We start from the raw sequence: 22173 nt of genomic DNA, 5'->3' as shown, positions 1-22173 counted from the left end.
AGTTGGTGTATATACTTTAAAACAGAGTAGAATAAGGCGTTGTATATTTTCTCTAACAGACTATATTAAGAGCCATTTTCTTTAAATTTTGGGGCGCCTAGATATTATTTAGATTTTTTTCGATTCGCGTACAATTAGAATATCGGAATTTTACATGAGAGAGCATATTGAGTTGGTGTATATACTACACAACAAAGTAGAAAATGCAATTGTGTATTTTTTCTGACACATTATATTCAGATAAATTTTTCTATTTACATTGGGGTGCCTAGATAATATTTAGATAGTTTTTGTTTTTCTTAAATAAAATATTTCTGTATTTTACATGATAGAGCACACTGAGTTGGTGTATATACTCCAAAACAGAGTAGAATAAGGCATTGTATATTTTTCATAACAGACTATATTCACAGCAATTTTCTTTTAACTTTGGAGCGCCTAGATATTATTTAGATTATTTTTGATTCACCTTAAATTTGAATTTCTGTATTTTACATGAGAGAGCATACTGAGTTGGTGTGTATACTCCAAAAAAGATTAGAAAAGGGCATTGTATATTTTTTCTGACAGATTATATTCAGAGCAATTTTTCTTTTAACATTGGGGTGCCTAGATAATATTTAGATTTTTTTCGATTCGCTTAAATTTAGAATTTCTGTATTTTACATGAGAGAGCATATGGAGTTGGTGTATATACTGCAAAACAGAGTAGAATAGGGCATTGTATATTTTTTCTGACACAATATATTCAGAGCGATTTTGTTTTTAACTTTGGGGTGCCTAGATACTGTTTAGATTTCTTTCGATTCGCTTAAATATAGAATTTCTATATTTTACATGAGACAGCATATTGAGTTGGTGTATATACTACAATACAGAGTAGAAAGGTGCATTGTATATTTCTTCTTACAGATTATATTCAGAGCAATTTTTCTTTTAACATTGGGGTGCCTAGATAATATTTAGCTTTTTTTCGATTCACGTAAAATTAGAATTTCTGTATTTTACATGAGAGAGCATGCTGAGTTGGTGTATATCTTCCAAAACAGAGTTGAATAAGGCATTTTATATTTTTTCTAACAGACTATATTCAGAGCCATTTTCTTTTAACTTTGGGGCGCCTAGATATTACTTAAATTTTTTTCGATTCGCGTAATATTAGAATTTCAGTATTTTACATGATAGAGCATATTGATTTGGCGTATATACTACAAAACAGAGTAAAAAAGGGCACTGTATGTTTTTTCTGTCAGATTTTATTCAGAGCAATTTTGCTTTTAACATTGGGGTGCCTAGATAATATTTAGATTTGTTTAGATTCAATTAAATATGGAATTTCTGTACTTTAAATGAGAGAGCATGTGGAGTTGGTGTATAAACTCCAAAACAGAATAGAATAAGGCATTGTATATTTTTTCTGACAGATTATATTCAGAGCAATTTTCTTTTTAACATTGGGGTGCCTAGATAATATTCATATTTTTTCGATTCGGGTAAAATTAGAATTTCGTTATTTTACATGAGACAGCACACTGAATTGGTGTATATACACCAAAAAAAAGTAGAATAAGGCATTGTATACTTTTTTTAACACACTATATTCAGAGCCATTTTCTTTTAACTTTGGGGTGCCTAGATATTATTTAGATTTTTTTCGATTCGCGTAAAATTAGAATTTCGGTATTTTACATGAGAGAGCATATTGAGTTGGTGTATATATTCTTAAACAGAGTAGAAAAGGGCATTGTATAATTTTTATGACAGAGTATATTCAGAGCAATTTTCTTTTAACATTGGGGTGCATAGATTATACATAGATTTTTTCGATTCGAGTAAAATTAGAATTTCTGTAGTTTACATGAGAGAGCATATTGAGTTGGTGTATATACTGCAAAACAGAGTAGAAAAGGGCATTGTATATTTTTTATGACCGAATATATTCACAGCACTTTTCCTTTTATTGTTGGCGTGCGTAGATAATATTTAGATTTTTTTCGATTCGCTTAAATATAGAATTTCTCTATTTTATATGATCGAGCATATTGAGTTCGTGTATATACTGCAAAAAAGAGTAGAATAAGGCATTGTATATTTTTTCAAACAGACTATATTCAGAGCCATTTTCTTTTAACTTTGGGGCGCCTAGATATTATTTAGTTTTTTTTCGATTAGCTAAAATATAGAATTTCGGTATTTTACAGGAGAGAGCATATTGAGTTGGTGTATATACTCCAACGCAGAGTAGAAAAGGGCATTGTATTTTTTTTCTGACAGATTATATTCAGAGCAATTTTGCTTTTAACATAGGGATGCCTAGATAATATTTAGATTCGTTTCGATTGAATTAAATATAGAATTTCTGTATTTTACATGAGAGAGCATATTGAGTTGCTGTATATACTCCAAAACAGAGTAGAAAAGGGCATTGTATATTTTTTCTGACAGATTATATTCAGAGAAATTTTGCTTTTAACATTCGGGTGCCTAGATAATATGTAGATTTTATTCAATTCACTTAAATATAGAATTTCTGTATTTTACATGAGAGAGCATATGGAGTTGGTGTATATACTCCAAAACAGAGTAGAATAGGGCATTGTATATTTTTTCTGACAGATTATATTCAGAGCAATTTTGTTTTTAACATTAAGGTGCCTAGGTCATATTTAGATTTTTTTGATTCACGTAAAATTAGAATATTTGTATTTTACATAAGAGAGCGTACTGAGTTGGTGTATGTACTCCAAAACAGAGTGGAATAAGGCATTGTATATCTTTTCTAACAGACTATATTCCGTGCCATTTTCTTTTAACTTTGGGGCGCCTAGACATTATTTAGATTTTTTCGATTCGGATAATATTAGGATTTCGGTATTTTACATGAGAGAGCATACTGAGTTGGTGTATATACTCCAAAACAGAGTAGAATAAGGCATTGTATATTATTTCTGACAGATTATACTCAGAGAAATTTTGTTTTTAACATTGGGGTGCCTAGATAATATTTAGATTTTTTTCGATTCGCTTAAATATAGAATTTCTGTATTCTATGTGAGGGAGCATATTGAGTTGGTGTATATACTACAAAACAGAGTAGAATAGGGCCTTGTATATTTTTTCTGACAGATTATATTCAGAGAAATTTTTCTTTTAACATTGGGGTGCCTAGATATTATTTAGACTTTTTCGATTCGGGTAAAATTAGAATTTCTGTATTTTACATGGGAGCGCAAACTGAGTTGGTGTATATACTCCAAAACAGAGTAGAATAAAGCATTGTATTTTTTTTCTAACAGACTATATTCAGAGCCATTTTCTTTTAACTTAGGGGCGCCTAGATATTGTTTAGATTTTTTTTATTCTCGTAAAATTAGGATTTCGGTATATTACATGAGAGAGCATATTGAGTTTTTGTATATACTCCAATACAGAGTAGAAAAGGGCATTGAATATTTCTTCTGACATATTATATTTAGAACAATTTGGCTTTAAATATTGGGGTGCCTAGATAACATATAGATTTTTTTCGATTCACGTAAAATTAGAATTTCGGTATTTTACATGAGAGAGCATAAAGAGTTGGTGTATATACTTGAAATCAGAGTAGAATAAGGCATTGTATATTTTTTCTAACAGACTATATTCAGAGACTTTTTTTTTTACCTTTGGGGCGCCTAGATATTACTTAGATTTTTTTCCAGTCACATAAATTTAGAATTTTGCTATTTGACATGAGAGAGCATATTTAGTTGGTGTATATACTCCATAACAGAGTAGAAAAGGGCATTGTATATTTTTTCTGACCGAGTATATTCAGAGCAATTTTGCTTTTAACATTGGGGAGCCTAGATAATATTTAGAATTTTTTCGATTCGCTTAAATATAGAATTTCTGTATTTTACATGAGAGAGCATATTGTGTTGGTGTATATACTCCAAAACAGGATAGAATAGGGCATTGTATATTTTTTCTGAGAGAGTATATTCAGAGAAATTTTGTTTTTAACATTTGGGTGCCTAGATAATAGTTAGAATTTTTCTATTTGTTAAAATAAGAATTTCGGTATTTTATATGAGAGAGCATACTGATTTAGTGTATATACTCCAAAACAGAGTAGAATAAAGCATTGTAAATTTTTTCTGACAGATTATATTCAGAGCAATTTTCTTTTAACTTCGGGGCACATATATATTATTTACATTTATTTTGATTCGCGTAAAATTAGAATTTCTCTATTTTACATGAAAGAGCATATTGAGTTGGTGTATATAATTCAAAACAGAGTAAAAATGGCATTGTATATTTATTGTGACAGATTATATACAGAGCAATTTTGTATTTAACATTGGGGTGCCTAGATAATATTTAGATTTTTTTCGATTCGCTTAAATATAGAATTTCTGTATTTTACATGAGAGAGCATATCAAATTGGTGTATATACCCCAAAATAGAGTAGAATAGGGTATTGTATATTTTTTCTCACAGATTATATTAAGAGCAAGTTTGTTTTTTACTTTGGGGTGCCTAGATAATATTTAGATTTTTTAAAATTAACGTAAAATTATAATTTCTGTATTTTACAGGAGAGAGCATACTGAATTTTCGTATATACTCCAAAACAGAGTAGAATAAGGCATTGTATACTTTTTCTAACAGACTGTATTCAGAGACATTTTCTTTTAACTTTGGGGCGCATAGAAATTATTTAGATTTTCTTCGATCCGTGTAAAATTAGAATTTCGGTATTTTATATGAGAGAGCATACTGAGTTGGTGTATATACTCCAAAACGGAGTAGAATAAGGCATTGAATATTTTTTCTAACAGAGTATATTGCGAGCCATTTTCTTTTAACTTTGGGGCGCCTAGATATTATTTAGATTTATTTCGATTCACGTAAAATTAAAATTTTTCCATTTTATATAAGAGAGCCTATTGAGTTGGTGTATATACTCCAAAACAGAGTAGAAAAGGGCATTGTATATTTCTTCTGACAGATTATATTCAGAGCAATTCTGCTTTTAACATTGGGGTGCCTGGATAATATTTAGATATTTTTCGATTCACTTAAATATAGAATTTCTCTATTTTACATGACAGAGCATACTGAGTTGGTGTATATACTCCAAAACAGAGTAGAATTAGGCATTGTATATTATTTCTGACAGATTATATTCAGAGCAATTTTGTTTCAAACATTAGGGTGCCTAGATTATATTTAGATTTCTTCGATTCAGGTAAAATTAGAATTTCTGTATTTTACATGATAGAGCATACTGAGTTAATGTATATACTCCAAAACAGAGTAGAAAAGGGAATTGAATATATTTTCTGACAGATTATATTCAGAACACTTTTGTTTTAAACATTAGGGTGCCTAGATTATATTTAGATTTCTTCGATTCAGGTAAAATTAGAATTTCTGTATTTTACATGATAGAGCATACTGAGTTGGTGTATATACTCCAAAACAGAGTAGAATAAGGCATTGTATATTTTTTCTGACAGTTTATATTCAGAGCAATTTTGCTTTTACCTCTCGGGTGCCTAGATAATATTTAGATATTTATCAATTCACGTAAAATTAGAATTTCGGTATTTTACATGAGAGAGCATACTGAGTTGGTGTATATACTTCAAAACAGAGTAGAATAAGGAATTGTATATTTTTTCTGAGAGATTATATTCAGAGCAATTCTGCTTTTAAGATTGGGGAGCCTAGATAATATTTAGATTTTGTCAATACGGGTAAAATTAGAATTTTGGTGTTTTACATGAGAGAGCATACTGGGTTGGTGTATATACTCCAAAACGAAGTAGAATAAGGCATTGTATATTTATTCTAACAGACTATATTCAGAGCCGTTTTCTTTTAACTTTGGGGCGCCTAGATATTATTTAGATTTATTTCGATTCACTTAAAATCAGAATTTCTGCATTTTGCATGGGAGAGCCTATTGAGTTGGTGTATATACTTCAAAACAGAGCAGAATAAGGTATTGTATATTTTTTCTGATAGATTATATTCATAGCAATTTTGTTTTTAACATTGGGGTGCCTAGATAATATTTAGATTTTTTTCGATTCGCTTCAATATAGAATTTCTGTATTTTACATGAGAGAGCATATGGAGTTGGTGTGTATACTTCAAAACAGAGTAGAATAGGGCATTGTATATTTTTTCTGAGAGATTATATTCAGAGCAATTTTGTTTTTAACACTTGGGTGCCTAGATAATATTTAGGTTTTGTCGATTTAGGTAAAATTAAAATTTTGGTATTTTACATGAAACAGCATACTGAGTTGGTGTATATACTCCAAAACAGAGTAGAATAAGGCATTTTATATTTTTTCTAACAGACTATATTCAGAGCCATTTTCTCTTAAATTTTGGGCGCCTAGATATTATTTAGATTTTTTTCGATTTGTGTAAAATTAGAATTTCGGTATTTTACATGAGAGAGCATAGTTAGTAGGTGTATATACTCCAAAACAGAGTAGAATAAGGCATTGTGTATTTTGTCTAACAGACTATATTCCGAGCCATTTTCTTTTAACTTTGGGGCGCCTAGATATTATTTAGATTTATTTCGATTCAGGTAAAATTACAATTTTTGCATTTTACATTTGAGAGCCTATTGAGTTGGTGTATATACTCCAAAACAGAGTAGAAAAGAGCATTGTACATTTCTTCTGACAGATTATATTCAGAGCAATTCTGCTTTTAACATTGGGGTGCCTGGATAATATTTAGATATATTTCGATTCGCTTAAATATAGAATTTCTGTATTTTACATGACAGAGCATACTGAGTTGTTGTATATACTCCAGAACAGAGTAGAATAAGGCATTCAATATTATTTCTGACAGATTATTTTCAGAGCAATTTTGTTTTTAACATCGGGGTGCCTAGATTATATGTAGATTTTTTTCGATTAGCTTAAATATAGAATTTCTGTGTTTTACATCAGAGAGCATATGGAGTTGGTGTATACACTCCAAAACAGAGTAGAATAGGGCATTGTATATTTTTTCTGACAGATTATATTCAGAGAAATTTTGTTTTTAATATTGGTGTGCCTAGATTAAATTTAGATTTTGTCGTTTCAGGAAAAATTAGAATTTCGGTATTTTACATGAGAGAGCATACTGAGTTGGTGTATATACTTTAAAACAGAGTAGAATAAGGCATTGTATATTTTCTCTAACAGACAACATTCAGAGCCAATTTCTTTTAATTTTGGGGTGCCTAGATATTAGTTAGATTTTTTTCGATTCACGTAAATTAGAATTTCGGTTTTTTACGTTTGAGAGCATATGGAGTTGGTGTATATACTCCAAAACAGAGTAGAATAAGGCATTGTATATTTTCTCTAACAGACTATATTCAGAGTCAGTTTCTTTTAAATTTGGGGCTCCTATATATTATTTAGATTTGTTTTGATTCGGGTAAAAGTAGAATTTCGGTTTTTTAGAAGAGAGAGCATATTGAGTTGGTGTATATAATTTAAAACCGAGTAGAAAAGGGCATTGTATTTTTTTTCTGAACAGATTATATTCAGAGCAGTTTTGCTTTTAACATTCGGGTGCCTAGATAATATTTAGATTTTTTTTGATTCACGTAAGTTTAGAATTTCGGTATTTTACATGAGAGAGCACACTGAGTTGGCATATATACTCCAAAACAGGGTAGAATAAGGCATTGTATATTTTTTCTGACAGATTATATTCAGAGCAATTTTGCTTTTAACATTGGAATGTCTAGATCATATTTAGAATTTTGTCGATTCCCTTAAATATAGAATTTCTGTGTTTTACTTGGAGAGAGCATTTGGAGTTGGTGTATATACTACAAAACAGAGTAGAATAAAGCATTTTATATATTTTCTGACAAATAATATTCAGAGAAATTTTGTTTTTAACATTGCTTTGCCTAGATAATATTTAGATTTTTTCGATTCGGGTAAAATTAGAATTTATGTATTTTACATGAGAGAGCATACTGAGTTGGTGTATATACTCCAAAACAGAGTAGAATAAGGCATTTTATATTTTTTATAACAGACTATATTCAGAGCAATTTTCTTTTAACTTTGGGGCGCCTAGATATTACGTAGATTTTTTTCAATTTCCGTAAAATTAGAATTTCGGTATTTTACATGAGACAGCATATTGAGTTGGTGTATATAATCCAAAACAGAGTACAAAATGGAATTGTATATATTTTTAGACAGACTATATTCAGAGCAATTTTTCTATTAACATTGGGGTGCCTAGGTTATATTTAGATATTTTTCGATTCGCTTTAATATAGAATTTCTGTATTTTACATGAGAGAGCATATGGAGTTGGTGTATATACTCCAAAACAAAGTAGAAAAGGGCATTGAATATTTTTTCTGACAGATTATATTCAGAGAAATTTTGTTTTTAACATTGGGTTGCCTAATTTATATGTAGATTTTTTTCGATTCGCTTCAATATAGAATTTCTGTATTTTACATGAGAGAGCATATGGAGTTCGTGTATATACTACAAAACAGAGTAGAATAGGGCATTGTATATTTTTTATGACAGATTATATTTAGAGCAATTTTGTTTTTAACATTGGGGTGCCTAGATAATACTTAGATTTTGTCGATTTGTGTAAAATTATAATTTTGGTATTTAAATGAGAGAGCATACTGAGTTAATATATATACTCACAAGCAGAGTAGAATAAGGCTTTGTATATTTTTTTAACAGACTATATTCAGAGCCATTGTCCATTAACTTTGGCGAGCCTAGATATTATTTAGATTTTTTTCGGTCCGCGTAAAATTGGAATTTCAGTATTTTACATGAGAGAGCATACTGAGTTGGTGTATATACTCCAAAACAGAGTAGAATAAGGCATTGTATATTTTTTCTAACAGACGATATTCAGAGCCATTTTTTATTAACTTTGAAGCACCTAGATATTATTAAGATTTTTTTCAGTCGACGTAAAATTAGAATTTCTGTATTTTACATGAGAGAGCATAGTGAGTTGGTGTATATACTCCAATACAGAGTAGAATAAGGCATTGTATATTTTTTCCAACAGACTATATTCCGAGCCATTTTCTTGTAACTTTGGGGCGCCTAGATATTATTTAGATTTTTTTCAATTCGCGTAAAATTAGAATTTCGCTATTGTACATGAGAGAGCATCCTGAGTTGGTGTATATACTCCGAAACCGAGTAGAATAAGGCATTGTATATTTTTTCTAACATACTATATTCCGAGACATTTTCTTTCAACATTGAGGCGCCTAGATATTATTTAGATTTTTTTCGATTCGCGTAAAATTAGAATTTCTCCATTTAACATGAGAGAGCCTATTGAGTTGGTGTATATACTCCAAAACAGAGTAGAAAAGGGCATTGTATACTACTTCTGACAGATTATATTCAGAGCAATTCTGCTTTCAACATTGGGTGCGTGGATAATTTTTAGATTTTTTTCGATTCGCTTAAATATAGAATTTCTCTATTTTACATGACAGAGCATGCTGAGTTGGTGTAAATAGTCCAAAACAGAGTAGAATAAGGCATTGAATATTTTTTCTGACAGACTAGATTCAGAGCAATTTTGTTTTTAACAATGGGTTGCCTCGATTATATGTACATTTTTTTCGATTCACTTAAATATAGAATTTCTGTATTTTACATGAGAGAGCATATGGAGTTGGCGTATATACTCCAAAACAGAGTAGAATAGGGCATTGTTTATTTTTTCTGACAGATTATATTCAGAGCAATTTTGTTTTTAACATTGGGGTTCCTAGATAATATTTAGATTTTGTCGATTTGGGTAAAATTAAAATTTCGGTGTTTTACATGAGAGAACATACTGAGTTGGTGTATATACTCCAAAACAGAGTAGAATAAGGCATTGCATATTTTTTATAACAGATTATATTCAGAGCAATTTTGCTTTTAATATTGGGGAGCCTAGATTATATTTAGATTTTTTTTCAATTCGCTTCAATATAGAATTTCTGTATTTTACATGAGAGGGCATATAGAGTTGCTGTGTATACTCAAAAACAATGTAGAATAGGGCATTGTATATTTTTTCTAACAGATTATATTCAGAGCAATTTTGTTTTTAACATTGGGGTGCCTAGAAAACATTTAGATTTATTAGATTCGGGTAAAATTCGAATTTTTGTATTTTACATGAGAGAGCATACTGAGTTGGTGTATATACTCCAAAACAGAGTAGAATAAGGCATTGTATATTTTCTCTAACAGGCTATATTCAGAGCCAGTTCCTTTTAAATTTGGGGCGCCTAGATATTATTTAGATTTTTTTCGATTCGCGTAAAATTAGAATATCATTTTTATACGTGAGAGAGCATATTGGGTTGGTGTATATAATCCAAAACAGAGTAGAAAAGGGAATTGTATATTTTTTCTGAACAGATTATATTCAGAGCAATTTTGCTTTTAACATTCGTGTGCCTAGATAATATTTAGATTCTTTCGATTTGGGTAAAATTAGAATTTCTCTATTTTACTGAGAGAGCAAACTGAGTTCGTGTATATACTCAAAAACAGAGTAGAATAAGGTATTGTATATTTTTTCTAACAGACTATATTAAGAGCCATTTCCTTTTAACTTTGGGGCGCCTAGATATTATTTAGATTTTTTTCGATTCGTGTAAAATTAGAATTTCCGTATTTTACATGAGAGAGCATATTGAGTTGGTGTATATACTCGAAAAAATAGTAGAAAAGGGCATTGTATATTTTCTCTGACAGATTATATACAGAGCAATTTTGCTTATAATATTGGGGTGCCTAGATAATATTTAGATTTTTTCGGTTCACTTAAAAATAGAATTTCTGTGTTTTACATGGTAGAGCATATAAAGTTGGTGCATATACTCCAAAACAGAGTAGAATAGGGCATTGTTTATCTTTTCTGACAGACTATATTCAGAGCAGTTTTGTTTTTAACATTGGGATGCCTACATATTATTTAGATTTTTTTTGATTCACGTAAAATTAGAATTTCAGTATTTTACATCAGAGAGAATACTGAGTTGGTGTATAGACCCCAAAATAAAGTAGAATAAGGCATTTTGTATTTTTTCTAGCAGACTATATTCAGAGGCATTTTCGTTTAACTTTGGGGCGCCTAGATATTATTTAGATTATTTTTGATTCGCGTGAAATTATAATTTCCGTATTTTCCACGAGAGAGCATATTGTGTTGGTGTATATACACCAAAACAGAGTAGAAAAGGGCATTGTATAATATTTATGAAACATGATATTGAGAGCAATTTAGCTTTTAACATTGGGCTGCCTAGATAATATTTAAATTTTTTTCGATTCACGGAAAATTATAATTTCTGTATTTCACAAGAGAGAGCATACTGAGTTATTGTATATACTCCTAAACAGAGTAGAATAAGGCATTGTATATTTTTTCTGACAGATTATATTCAGAGCAATTTTGCTTTTAACATTGGGGTGCCTAGATAATATTTAGATTTTTTTCAATTCACGTAAAATTAGAATTTCTGAATTTTACATGAGAGAGCATACTGAGTTTTTGTATATACTCCAATACAGAGTAGAAAAAGGCAATGTATATTTTTTCTAACAGAATATATTCATAGCCATTTTCTTTTAACTTTGGGGAGCCTAGATATTATTTAGATTTTTTTCGATTCGCGTAAAATTAGAATTTCTGTATTTTACATAAGAGGGCTTATTGAGCTGGTGTATATACTCCAAAACAGAGTAGAAAAGGGCATTGTATATTTTTCCTGACAGAATATATTCAGAGCAAATTTGTTTTTAACATTGGTGTTCCTAGATAATATTTAGATTTTTTTATTCACGTAAAATTTGAATTTCGGTATTTTACATGAGAGAGCATATTGAGTTGTTGTATATACTCCAAAACAGTAGAAAAGGGCTTTGTATATTTTTTCTGACAGATTATATTCAGTGAAATTTTGCTTTTAACATAGGGATGCCTAGATAGTATTTAGATTTTTTTCGATTCACTTTAATATAGAATTTATGTATTTTCTATTAGAGAGCATATTGAATTGGTATATACTCCAAAACAGAGTAGAATAAGGTATTGTATGTTTTTTCTAACAGACTATATTCAGAGCCGTTTTCTTTAAACTTTGGAGTGCCTATATATTATTTAGAATTTTTCGATTCGGGTAAAATTTGAATTTCGTTATTTTACATGAGACAGCATACTGAGTAGGTGTATATACTCCAAAACAGAGTAGAATAAGGCATTGTATATTTTTTCTAACAGACTATATTCGGAGCCATTTTCTTTTAACATTGGGTCGCCTAGATATTATTTTCATTTTTCTCGATTCACGTAAAATTATAATTTTGGTCTTTTACAAGACAGAGCATATTCGATTGGTGTATATACACCAAAACAAAGTGGAAAAGAATATTGTATATTTTTTCTGAAAGTTTATATTCAGAGAAATTTTGCTTTTAACATTGGGGTGACTAGATAATATTTAGATTCTTTTCGATTCGCTTAAATATAGAATTTCTGTATTTTACATGAGAGTGCATATGGAGTTGCTTTATATGCTCCAAAAAATAGTTGAATAGGGCATTGTATATTTTCTCTGACAGTTTATATTCAGAGCAATTTAGATTTTAACATTAGGGTGCCAAGATAATATTTAGATTTTTTTCGATTTGCTTAAATATAGAATTTCTGTATTTTACATGAGAGAGCATATGGAGTTGGTGTATATACTCCAAAACAGAGTCGAATAGGGCATTGTATATTTTCTCTGACAAACTATATTCAGAGCAAAATATTGTTTTTAACATTGGGGTGCCTAGATAATATGTAGATTTTTTCAATTCGGGTAAAATTAGAATTTCTCTATTTTACATGAGAGAGCATACTCAGTTGGTGTATATACTCCAAAACATACTAGAATAAGGCATTGTATATTTTTTCTAACAGACTATAATCAGAGCCATTTTCTTTTAACTTTGGGGAGCCTAGATACTATTTAGATTTTTTTCGATTCACGTAAAATTAGAATTTCTGTATTTTATATAAGGAAGCATATTGAGTTGGTGTATAAACTCCAAAACAAAGTGGAAAAGGGCATTGCATATTTTTTCTGACAGATTATATTCAGAGAAATTTTGCTTTTAACATTGGGGTGCCTAGATAATATTTAAATTATTTTCGATTCACGTAAAATTAGAATTTGTGTATTTCACAAGAGAGAGCATATAGAGTTGGTGTATATATTTCTAAACAGAGTAGAATAGGGTATTGTATATTTTTTCTGAAAGATTATATTCAGAGAAATTTTGTTTTTAACATTGGGGTGCCTAGATAATATTTAGATTTTTTTCGATTCATGTAAAATTAGAATTTTTGTATTTTACATGGGAGAGCATACTGAGTTTGTGTATATACTCCAATACACAGTAGAATAAGGCAATGTGTATTTTTTCTAACAGACTATATTCAGACCCATTTTTTTTTTAATTTGGTGCACCTGGATATTATTTATATTTTTTTTGAATCGCGCAAAATTAGAATTTCGGTATTTTAAATAAGAGAGCATATTGAGTTGGTGTATATACTCCAAATCAGAGTAGAAAAGGGCATTGTATTTTTTTTCTGACAGACTATATTCAGAGAAAATTTGCTGTTAACATTGGGTTGCCTAGACAATATTTAGATTTTTTTTGATTCACGTAAAATTAGTATTTCGGTATTTTACAGGAGAGAGCATACTGAGTTGGTGTATATACTCCAAAACACAGTAGAATAGGGTATTGTGTATTTTCTCTAACAGAATATATTCAGAGCCATTTTCTTTTAACTTTGGGGCGCCTAGATAGTATTTAGATTTTTTCGATTCATGTAAATTTAGCATTTCAGTATTTTAAATAAGAGTGCATATGCAGTTTGTGTATATACTCCAAAACAAAGAAGAAAAGGGCATCGTACATTTTTTCTGACAGATTACATTCAGAGTAATTTTGCTTTTAATATTCCGGTTACTAGGTAATAATTAGATTTTTTTTTGATTCCCGTAATATTAGTATTTCGGTATTTCACAGGAGAGAGTATAGTGAGTTGGTTTATATACTCCAAAACAGAGTAGAATAAGGAATTGTATATTTTTTATAACAGGCTATTTTCAGAGCCATTTTCTTTTAACTTTGGGGCGCCTTGATATTATTTAGATATTTTTCGATTCGTGTAAAATTACAATTTTGGTAATTTACATAAGAGAGCATATTGTGTTGGTGTATATATTACAAAACAGAGTAGAAAAGGGCATTGTATGTTTTTTCTGACAGATTATATTCAGAGCAATTTTGCTTTTAACATTGGGGTGCCTAGATAATATTGAGTTTTTTTCGATTCTCTCAAACATAAAATTTCTTTATTTTACATGAGAGAGCATATGGAGTTGGTGTATATACTCCAAAACAGAGTAGAATACGGCATTGTATATTTTTTCTGACAGATTATATTCAGAGCAATTTTGTTTTTAACTTTGGGGTCCCTAGATAATTTTTAGATTTTTTCGATTCATGTAAAATTAGAATTTCTACATTTTACATGAGAGAGCATACTGAGTTGGTGTATATACTCCAAATCAGAGTAGAATAAGGCATTGTATATTTTTTCTGACAGACTATATTCAGAGCCATTTTCTTTTAACTTTGGTGTGCCTAGATATTATTTAGATTTTTCTTGATTCGCATAAAATTAGAATTTCGGTATTTTACAGGACAGAGCATATTGAGTTGGTACATATACTCCTAAACAAAGTGGAAAACAACATTGTATATTTTTTCTGACAGATTATACTCAGAGAAATTTTGCTTTTAACATTAGGGTGACTAGATAATATTTAGATTTTTTTCGATTCGCTTAAATATAGAATTTCTGTATTTTACATAAGAGAGCATATGGAGTTGGTTTATATGCTCCAAAAAATAGTTGAATAGGGCATTGTATATTTTTTCTGACAGTTTATATTCAGAGCAATTTTGATTTTAACATTAGGGTGCCAACATCATATTTAGATTTTTTTCGATTCGCTTAAATATAGAATTTCTGTATTTTACCTGAGAGAGCATATGGAGTTGGTGTATATACTCCAAAACAGAGTCGAATAGGGCATTTATATTTTTTCTGACAAATTATATTCAGAGCAATTTTTTTTTTAACATTGGCGTGCCTAGATATTATTTAGATTTTTTCAATTCGGTTAAAATTAGAATTTCTCTATTTTACATGAGAGAGCATACTGAGTTGGTGTATATACTCCAAAACATAGTAGAATAAGGCATTGTATATTTTTTCTAACAGACTATATTAAGAGCCATTTTCCTTTAACTTTGGGGCGCCTAGATATTATTTAGATTTTCTTTGATTCACGTAAAATTAGATTTTCGGTATTTTACATAAGAGAGCATACTGAGTTGGTGTATATACTCCAAAACGAAGTAGAATAAGGCATTGCATATTTTTTCTAACAGACTATATTCACAGCCATTTTCTTTTAACTGTGGGGAGACTAGATATTATTTAGATTTTTTTCGATTCGCGTAAAATTAGAATTTCGGTATTTTACATCAGAGAGCAAACTGAGTTGATGTATATACTCCAAAACAGAGTAGAATAAGGCATTGTATGTTTTTCTAACAGACTATATTTAGAGCCATTTTCTTTTAACTTTGGGGCGCTTAGATATATAGACTTTTTTTGATTCTCGTAAAATTAGAATTTCGGTATTTTACATAAGAGAGCATATTGAGTTGATGTATACTCTGCAAAACAGAGTAGAATAAAGCATTGCATATTTTTTATGACATAATATATTCAGAGCAATTTTGATTTTAGCATTGGGGTGCCTTGATAATATTTAGATTTTGTCGATTCGGGTAAAATTAGAATTTCTGTATTTTACACGAGAGAGCATACTGGGTTGGTGTATATACTCCAAAACATAGTAGAATAAGGCATTGTATATTTTTTCTAACATACTATATTCAGAGCCATTTTCTTTTTACTTTGGGGCGCCTAGATATTATTAAGATTGTTTTAGATATGCCTAAATATAGAATTTCTGTATTTTACATGAGAGAGCATATGGAGTTGGTGCATATACTCCAAAACAGAGTAGAAAAGGGCATTGTATATTTTTTTTGATAGATTATATTCAGAGCAATTTTGCTTTTATCATAGGGGTGCCTAGATAATATTTAGATTTTTTCGATTCGGGTAAAATTAGAATTTCTGTATTTTACATGAGAGAGCGTAGTGAGTTGGTGTATATACTCCAAAATAGAGTAGAATAGGGCATTGTATATTTTTTCTGACAGATTATATTCAGAGCAATTTTGTTTTTTACATTGAAGTGCCTAGATAATATTTAGATTTTTTCGATTCAGGTAAAATTATAATTTCGGTATTTTACATGAGAGAGCATACTGAGTTGGTGTATATAGTCCAAAGCAGAGTAGAATAAGGCATTGTATATTTTTTCTAACAGACGGTATTCAGAGACATTTTCTTTTAACTTTGAGGCGCCTAGATATTATTTTGATTTTTTTTGATTCACGTAAATTTAGAATTTTTTTATTTTATATGAGAGAGCATGTTGAGTTGATGTATATACTACAAAACACAGTAGAAAATGGCATTATATATTTTTCTAACAGATTATATTAAGAGCAATTTTTCTTTTAACATTGGGGTGCCTAGATAATATTTAGATCTTTTTCAATTCGCTTAAATATAGAATTTCTGTATTTTACATGAGAGAGCATATGGAGTTGGTTTATATACTCCAAAACAGAGTAGAATAGGGCATTGTATATTTTTTCTGACAGATTATATTCAGAGCAATTTTTTTTACCACGGGGTGCCTTGATAATATTTAGATTTTTTTCGATTCTCATAAAATTAGAATTTCGGTATTTTACATGAGAGAGCACACTTAGTTGGTGTATATACTCCAAAACAGAGTAGAATAGGGCATTGTATGTTTTTTCTAAAAGAGTATATTCAGAGAAATTTTTTTTTTATCATTCGGGTGCCTAGAAAATATATAGATTTTTTTGACTTGGGTAAAATTTGAATTTCTGTATTTTACATGAGAGAGCATATTGAGTTGGTGTATATACTCGAAAACAGAGTAGAAAAGGGCATTGTATATTTTTTCTGACAGATTATATTCAGAGCAATTTTGCTTTTCACATTGGGGTCCCTACATTATATTTAGATTTTTGTCGATTCACTTAAATATAGAATTTCTGTATTTTACATGAAGGAGCATATGGAGTTGGTGTATATACTCCAAAACAAAGTAGAATAGGGAATTGTATATTTTTTCTGACAGATTCTATTCAGAGTTATTTTGTTTTTAACATTGGGGTGCCTAGATAATACTTGGATTTTTTTCGATTCATGTAAAATTTGAATTTCGGTATTTTACATGAGAGAGCATACTGAGTTGGTATATATACTCCAAAACAGAGTAGTATAATGCATTGTATAATTTTTCTAACAGACTATATTCAGAGCCATTTTCTTTTAACTTTGGGGCTCCTAGATTTTATTGAGATGTTTTTCGATTCACGTAAAATTAGAATTTCAGTATTTTACATGAGAGAGCATATTGAGTTTGTGTATATACTTCAAAACAGAGTAGAAAAGGCATTGTATATTTTTTCTGACAGATTACATTCAGAGAAATTTTGCTTTTAACATTGGTGTGCCTAGATAATATTTAGATTTTTTTCGATTCTCTTAAATATAGAATTTTTGTATTTTAAATGAGAGAGCATATGGATATGGTTTATATACTCTAAAACAGGGTAGGATATAACATTGTATATTTTTTCTGACAGATTATATTCAAAGCCATTTTGTTTTTAACATTGGGGTGCCTAGATAATATTTAGTTTTTTTCGATTTGGGTAAAATTAGAATTAATTTTTTTACATGAGAGAGCATACTGAGTTTGTGTATATACTCCAAAACAGAGTAGAATAAGGCAGTGTACATTTTATCTAAAAGACTATATTCAGAGCCATTTTCTTTTACCTTTAAGGCGCCTAGATAATATTTAGAATTTTTTCGATTCGCGTAAAATTAGAATTTCGGTATTTTACATAAGAGAGCATACTGAATTGGTGAATATACTGCAAAACAGAGTAGAATTAGGCATTGTATATTTTTTCTAACAGACTATATTCAGAGCCATTTTCTTTTAACTTTGCGGCACCTAGATATTATTTTCGATATGCGTAAAATTACAATTTCGGTATTTTACATGAGAGAGAATATGGACTTGGTGTACATACTACAAAACAAAGTAGAAAAAGGCATTGTATATTTTTTGACAGATTATTTTCAGAGCAATTTTGCTTTCCACGTGGGGTGCCTAGATAATATTTAGATTCTTTTAGAATCACTTAAATATAGAATTTCTGCATTTTGCATGAGAGAGCATACTGAGTTGGTGTATATACTGCAAAACAGAGTAGAAGAAGGCATTGTATATTTTTCCTAAGAGACTATATTCAGAGACATTCTCTTTTAACTTTTGGGCGCCTTGATATTATTTAGATTTTTTTCGATTTGCGTAAGTTTAGAATTTCATTATTTTACATGAGAGAGCATCCTGAGTTGGTGTATATACTCCAAAACATAGTAGAATAAGGCATTGTATATTTTTTCTAACATACTATTTTTAGAGCCATTTTCTTTTAACTTTGGGGCGCCTAGATATTATTTAGATTTTTTTTGATTCGCTTAAATATAGAATTTCTGTATTTTACATGAGAGAGCATATAGAGTTGGTGAATATACTCAAAAAAAGAGTAGAATAGGGCATTGTATATTTTTTCTGAGAGTTTATATTCAGAGCTATTTTGTTTTTAACATTGGGGTGCCTTGATAATATTTAGATTTTTTTCTATTCAGGTAAAATTAGAATTTCTGTATTTTACATGAGAGAGCATACTGAGTTGGTGTATATAGTCAAAACCATAGTAGAATAAGGCATTGTATACTTCTTCTAACATACTATATTCAGAGCCATTTTCTTTTAACTTTGGGACGCCTAGATATTATTAAGATTGTTTTTGATACGCCTAAATATAGAATTTCTGTATTTTACATGAGAGAGCATATGGAGTTGGTGCATATACACCAAAACAGAGTAGAAAAGGGCATTGTATATTTTCTTGACAGATTATATTCAGAGCAATTTTGCTTTTATCATAGGGGTGCCTAGATAATATTTAGATTTTATTCGATTCGTGTAAAATTAGAATTTCAGTATTTTATATGAGAGAGCATATAGATTTTGTATATATACTAAAAAACAGAGTAGAAAAGTGCATTGTATATTTTATCTGAAATTTTATATTCAGAGCAATTTTGCTTTTAACATTAAAATGCCTAGATTATATTTAGATTTTTTTCAATTCACTTAAATATAGAATATCTCTATTTTATATGAGAGAGCATATGTAGTTGGTGTATATACTACAAAACAGAGTAGATTAGGGCATTGTATATTTTTTCTGACAGATTATATTCAGAGAAATTTTGCTTTTAACATAGGGGTGTCTAGATAATGTTTAGATTTTATTTGATTTGCGTAAAATTAGAATTTCTGTATTTTATATGAGAGCATATTGATTTGGTGTATATACTAAAAAACAGAGGAGAAAATGGCATTGTATATTTTTTCTGACAGTTTATATTCAGAGAAATTTTGTTTATAACATTGGGGTGCCTAGATAATATTTAGATTTTTTTCGATTCGCGTAAATTTAGAATTTCTGTATTTTACATGAGAGCATATTGAGTTGGTGTATATACTAAAAAACAGAGGAGAAAATGGCATTGTATATTTTTTCTGACAGATTATATTCAGAGCAATTTTGCTTTTAACATTGGGGTGCCTAGATAATTTTTAGATTTTTTTCCATTCGCTTAAATACAGTATTTTTGTATTTTACATGAGAGAGCATATGGAGTTGGTTTATATACTTCAAACAGAGTAGAATAGGGCATAGTATATTTTTTCTGACAGATTATATTCAGAGCAATTTTTTTTTATCATTGAGGTGCCTAGATAATATTTAAATTATTTTCGATTAACGTAAAATTAGAATTTCGGTATTTAACATGAGAGATCATACTGAGTTGTTGTATATACTCCAAAACAGAGTAGAATAGGGCATTGTATGTTTTTTCTGACAGATTATATTCAGAACAATTTCTTTTTACATTGGGTTGCCTAAATAATATTTAGATTTTTTCGATTCAGGTAAAATTAGAATTTGTGTATTTTACATGAGAGAGCGTACTGAGTTGGTGTATATACTCCAAAAGAGAGTAGAATAGGGCATTGTATATTTTTTCTAACAGATTATATTCAGAGCAATTTTGTTTTTATCATTGGGGTGCCTACATAATATTTAGATCTTTTTGATTCGGGTAAAATTAGAATTTCTGTATTTTACTTGAGAGAGAATATTCAGTTGGTGTATATACTACAAAACAGAGTAGAAAAGGGCATTTATATTTTTTCTGACAGATTATATTCAGAGCAATTTTGATTTTAACATTGGGGTGCCTATATAATATTTAGATTTTTTTCGATTGCCTTAAATATAGAATTTCTGTATTTTACATGAGAGAGCATATGGAGTTGGTATATATACTCCAAAACAGAGTAAAATAGGGCGTTGTATATTTTTTCAGACAGATTATATTCAGAGCAATTTTGTTTTTACCATTCAGGTGCCTAGACAATCTTTATATTTTTTCTATTAGGATAGAATTAGAATTTCTGTATTATACGTGAGAGAGCATATTGCTTATGTGTATATACTCCAAAAGAGAGTAGAATAAGGCATTGTATATATTTTCTAACAGACTATATTCAGAGCCATTTTTGTTGAACGTTGGGGCGCCTAGATATTATTTAGATTTATTTTGATTCGCGTAAAATTAGAATTTCTGTATTTTAAATGAGAGAGCATATTGAGTTGCTGTATATACTCCAAAACAGAGTAGAATAGGGCATTGTATGTTTTTTCTGACAGATTATATTCAGAGCAATTTGTGTTTAACATTGGGTTGACTAATTAATATTTATATTTTTTAGATTCAGGTAAATTTAGAATTTGTGTATTTTACATGAGAGAGCATACTGAGTTGGTGTATATACTCCAAAACAGAGTAGAATAAGGCATTGTATATTTTTTCGAACAGACTATATTAAGAGCCATTTTCCTTTAACTTCGAGGCACCTGGATATTATTTAGATTTTTTTCGATTCTTGTAAAATTAGAATTTCTGTATTTTACATAAGAGAGCCTATAAAGTTGGTGTATATACTCCACAACAGAGTAGAAAAGGACACTGTATTTTTTTCTGACAGATTATATTAAGAGCAAGTTTCCTTTTAACATTGGGGTGCCTAGATAATATTTAGATATTTTTCAATTCACGTAAAATTTGAATTATGGTATTTTACATGAGAGAGCATACTGAGTTGGTGTACATACTCAAAAACAGTGTAGAATAGGCCATTGTATATTTTTTCTGACAGATTATATTCAGAGCAATTTTGATTTTAACATTGGGGTGCATAGATAATATTTTCATTTTTTCGATTCGGGTAAAATTAGAATTTCTGTATTTTACATGAGAGAGCATATTGAGTTGGTGTATATACTACAAAACAGAGTAGAAAAGGGCATTGTATATTTTTTCTGACATATTATATTCAGAGCGATTTGCTTTTCACATTGTGGTGCCTAGATAATATTTATATTTTTTCGATTTGGGTGGAATTAGAATTTCTGTATTTTACATGAGAGAGCATATTGTGTTGTTGTATATACTACAAAACAGAGAAGTAAAGGGCATTGTATATATTGTCTGACAGACTATACTAAGAGCAATTTTGCTTTTCACATTGGGGTGCCTAGATAATATCTAGAATTATTTCGATTCGCTTAAATATAGAATTTCGTTATTTTACATGAGAGAGCATACTGAGTTGGTGTATATACTTCAAAAAAGAGTAGAATAAGGCATTGTAAATTTTATCTAACAGACTATAT

Source organism: Callithrix jacchus, chromosome Y, assembly GCF_049354715.1.
Source record: "Callithrix jacchus isolate 240 chromosome Y, calJac240_pri, whole genome shotgun sequence".
Classification (NCBI taxonomy): Eukaryota; Metazoa; Chordata; class Mammalia; order Primates; family Cebidae; genus Callithrix; species Callithrix jacchus.
The sequence above is the reverse complement of the archived record's forward strand: the minus strand, read 5'-3'. Positions refer to the sequence as shown.